The following is a 5,076-nucleotide window of genomic DNA, read 5'->3' as shown; positions in this document are numbered from 1 at the left end:
ATGTACACTTGTGCTCTTATATAGGAGCCGCCGCTGCATGTAAGATTATACTTCCTAATAAGTAGATTATGACAGAATTTTAAATTTTTAAATTCATTCAATAACTATAATACTGAAAATTAATTTTTGGCGCCTCTGGAAGCCATCAGACAGGCCAGACATGCAGCTGGTACTGGTTGACCATTAGGCAGGCCAAACCTGCGTCTGGTACTGGGTGACCATCTTAGGCCTTGACTAGTATAGATAATTTATTTACAGAGCTGTAAGAAGACAGAAAATCTTAATTTTTATTTATGTCATGAAACCCCATTATGACAACACTTTAAACTCGGAGCATCAGCCGGCCGGGGTGGCCGAGCGGTTCTAGCCGCTACAGTCTGGAACCGCGCGACCGCTACGGTCGCAGGTTCGAATCCTGCCTCGGCCATGGATGTGTGTGATGTCCTTAGGTTAGTTAGGTTTAAGTAGTTCTCAGTTCTAGGGGATTGAAGACCTCAGATGTTAAGTCCCATAGTGCTCAGAGCTATTTGAACCACATGAATCTACTTATAAGACATTTCGTTCGCATTAATCGTGAACGTGGCAGTCGTGCACACGACTTTAATTTAGATATATATATAAACAATGACGACGGTGTATTACGTCGTTGCTTTTTAATTATTTTCTGGCTGACGTGACCAGAAATCGCTATCATTTGAGCATTCACCCTGTTTGTAGATGCCGATGAATGTTTCAATCTTTTAATCTTCTAATATTCACTTATACAAGTGTTTCAAAAAGGACTTAACAAGTTTAAAAATTCATATAAATTTATTGAAAGAAGATATAGAGCTGGGTTTAGTGTTATTTTGTAGGGAAATGCATCAAGTTTTTTTTACCTTAAACTAAAGATGTTGCATGTGGCTTCCGTTGGTTATCCTGCACACATCCCATCAGAAGCCAATTTCTTCCCAAACGATCGTCAATCTGTATGTTTTCAGACCCAAACGGTTTCTCAACACAAGCCGAACAGTCGTATTTTGGATTTGCAGTTCGCGAGATGCACGCAGGGTCGATTTCGTAGGGCTGTTGACGAAACGTTGTCTCACTCGCTCAACGACGTCGTCAAATGTGCCTGGACGACCTGATGATTTCCCATGTCTTACTGAGCACCCTGTTTCTACAAAATATTTATGCCACTCATAACTTGTAGGCCTACTAGGCGTACTTGGTAGGGAAATTACGCTGAACTGTTGTCGCCGACTTCGGTTCTTGAAACCAAACACAGCTAGCACGCTTGGGTCCAGTGAAGGCAGCCATCTTTAACGCAGCTACCACTAGCGCTTCTTACGGTGCGATTCGGCGCTAGCGAACTAACCGAGACTAAACTTGATGTATTTCCCTACAAATTGTCACTACAACCACCTCTGTAGGACCTATGAATTAATTTATATGAATTTTCAAAGTTGTAAAGCCCTTTTTGAAACATCTTGTATATATACAAGGTGTACAACTTTGCTTCCGCCGTTTTTTCCCCAACATTTGAGGCTTTAATGAAACAAACTGGTGAAATATGTATCATTCAAAGTATTTTCCATCGCTGGACACTGCTTTCTCTCATCTGTCGGGCAGTGTACGAATCCCGCTTCAAAAAAATTGTTCGTCTTTTGAAGCGTCCACGAAGAGATCCAATTTATAGGTTCTTCATCAGATCGGAAGTGTTGGTCAGCCAGACCAAGACCTCTTTTGCAAACGTGGGATCGAGCATTGTCGTGATGCAAAATCACTTTATCGTGCCTCTCGCTGTATTGCGCCCGTTTATCTACTAATGCTCTGCTCGAAAGCATCAATTGCGTTCGATAATGAGCATAGTACATGACGCCGAGCTGGTCCCACCAAATGCAGAGTATGATCGTGGAGATATGAATATTCGGTTTGGCCGTCGACGTGAAAGCATGGCCGGGATATCCCCATGGTTTTTTGCGTTTACGGTTATCGTAATGAACCCATTTTTCTTTCCCAATCACAATGAGGTGCAGAAATCCCTTCCGTTTTTGCCTCTGAAGCAACTGTTCACAAACACACAAACTTCGTTACAGCTCACACGGGACCGAAGTTCCTTCTTTCCGAATCATGCCCATAGCCTTGAGACGTTTTGAAATGGCTTGCTGTGTTACTTCCACTAATCGTGCCATTTCTTCTTGAGTTTGACGCGAATCTTCAAAAATGGCTCTGAGCACTATGGGACTTAACTGCTGAGGTCATGCTACGGTCGCAGGTTCAAATCCTGCCTCGGGCATGGATGTGTGTGATGTCCTTAGGTTAGTTAGGTTTAAGTATTTCTAAGTTCTAGGGGACTGATGACCACAGATGTTAAGTCCCATAGTGCTCAGAGCCATTTGAACCATTTTGCTGAGGTCATTAGTCCCCTAGTTAGGTTTAAGTAGTTCTAAGGATATCACACACATCCATGCCCGAGGCAGGATTCGAACCTGCGACCGTAGCGGTAGCGCGGTTACAGACTGTAGCGCCTAGAACTGCTCGGCCACTCCGGCCGGCCTCGAGACTTCACTCAGCAATGTCTCCAATTCCGCATCTTCGAAAACATTTCCTCTTCCACCACTATGCCGGTCTACGACGTTAAAATCACCGTTCTTGAAGCGTTAAAACCACTCACTACGCGTTCTTTCACTAATAGCGTCTTTACCATACGTACCTGAGAGCATTCGACGAGGCTCAGCCGCTGTTTTCTTCATATTGAAATAAAACAGTAACAGCTCCCCCAAATTAGGCTCGTAAACAGACATTTTCAATGAAGGACAACTTTATGATACAGACACAAATAGACTAATGTTTGAATGAGGTTATGTTGACCGAGGTCGAAGCTAACTGCCTGACGTCTGCGATCTGTTTCTTTCGACCGCTACTTACCGTTGTCGCCACCTATCGGCAAACGGCGGAAGCAAAATTGTAGACCTTGTAGTAAATCGGAAATGACGAAATAAAAACGAAAGGATGTAAATGAAACACACAAGATGGCGGTAATAAACAATGAAATGTTAATAGATCGAAATATCCAGTGGTAACTGTAAAGAGTGTGGTGTCACCGCCAGACACCACACTTGCTAGGTGGTAGCTTTTAAATCGGCCGCGGTCCGCTAGTATACGACGGACCCGCGTGTCGCCACTGTCAGTAATTGCAGACCGAGCGCCGCCACACGGCAGGTCTAGAGAGACTTACTAGCACTCGCCCCAGTTGTACAGCCGACTTTGCTAGGAAAGGTTCACTGAGAATTACGCTCTCATTTGCCGAGACGATAGTTAGCATAGCCTTCAGCTAAGTCAATTGCTACGACCTAGCAAGGCGCCATTTATCCTTTGCTATGTATCTAATGAAGCATGTACAGTAACAAGACCAATGTTCACCAATTGTGGATTAAAGTTAAGTATTCCAGCAGCTACGTACTTTTCTTTATAGCATTCATTACGTATCCTGTTTCAGACCTCACGCCAGCCTGCGTGAGTTTAAGCGCGTGCCTTTCGGTTACCCGTCACTGTGGATTGGTTGTCTTGCCAGTCCACAACAAAGAGGATGAACGATCAGTCACTATAGGCCGTGCGCCCTGCCGCGAGACAGTCTCTGGTAGGACTCCCGCCAGCAGCTTGGAGGTTGCAGCGCTACTCTGGCCACCCCTGGGCGGCTGCCCACTTCTGGTTGCCCTGCCGGCAGATTGTTAGCGGCGACAACGGTATCGCCTTCCACCCTAATTACAAAGTGTTTGGATAGCGCCGAGTAAAAACTCGGAGGCTCTGCTCTCCCGGCAGATCCGTTTCTCAAGTAGCTTTCTTTGTTTGGCGTTCGGTGTCATTCGACAGTGAGCGGGACGCACGTGGCTGCGCCTCATAGAGTCTCTTCTCTTCCGACCAGACAAAAAGGACCGCTGTTTGCTACTCCACGCTGCAAAACAAAGTCGGACCACCACTTTCTTTCAAGTCTCTCCGCGGAAACAGCTACCAACAAGGTTTATTCATTACCGTAGATGTCTGTCTAAGAAGGATGTTTCTAAATTCCTTCCACGTACTTCAAGCCCTTGTAGATACTGAGCGGGCATTAGATTAATCAAGAATGTGAAACATCAATTCCAAGCTGCTGAAACAAACATATTCTGTACTCCTGTACCTGAAGGAGGAAAGTACTGATTACTTCTCACTCCGGTTACGTCTAACGCATTTGAAGTATCGAACTTGAAAATGCATTTATAAATTTATTACTTTTGTAAAAGAGACCTACGAGGGGCGTCCAGTAGGTAATGGAACACAGTTTTCTCTGCAGATTTCGCCTGAAAAAAATTCGGAAATGGTCGTGAGACATGGTAGAATATTACCGCTTCAGCGCTTGAAGCTCCAGTAGGTGGCAGCCCTTTGCTTAGGCTTCAAAATGGAAGTGTGTTGCAAGCGGAGAACTGTCATTGAGTTTCTTTTGGTGGAAAACCAGAGCATCGTAGACATTCATAGGCGCCTGCAGAATGTCTGAGTTACGTGACTGGATTTGCGATTTTCTGTCGGAGAGGTAATTGACGGAAAGTCATCGAGTAAAACAGGAGTGATTTCAGGCGTTCCCCAAGGTAATGTTATAGGCCCTTTCCTGTCCCTTGTCTATATAAACGATTTGGGAGACAATCTGAGCAGCCGTCTTCGATTGTTTGCAGATGATGCTGTTGTTTATCGACTAATAAAGTCACCAGAAGATCAAAACATACTGCAAAACGATTTAGAAAAAATATCTGAATGGTGCAAAAAGTGGCAGTTGACACCAAATAACGAAAAGTGGGAGGTCATCCACATGAGTGGTAAAAGGAAATCATTACACTCCGGTTACACGATAAATCAATCTAATCTAAAAGCCGTAAATATTACAATTACGAATAACTTAAACTGGAAACAACACATACAAAGTGTTGTGGGGTAGGCTAACCAAAGGCTGCGTTTTATTGGCAGGACACTTAGAAAATCTAACAGACCTACTAAGGAGACTGCCTACTCTACGCTTGTCCGTCCTCTTTCAGAATACTGCTGCGCGGTGTGGGATCGTTACCA

Source organism: Schistocerca piceifrons, chromosome 5, assembly GCF_021461385.2.
Source record: "Schistocerca piceifrons isolate TAMUIC-IGC-003096 chromosome 5, iqSchPice1.1, whole genome shotgun sequence".
Classification (NCBI taxonomy): Eukaryota; Metazoa; Arthropoda; class Insecta; order Orthoptera; family Acrididae; genus Schistocerca; species Schistocerca piceifrons.
This window is presented reverse-complemented; position numbering follows the sequence as displayed.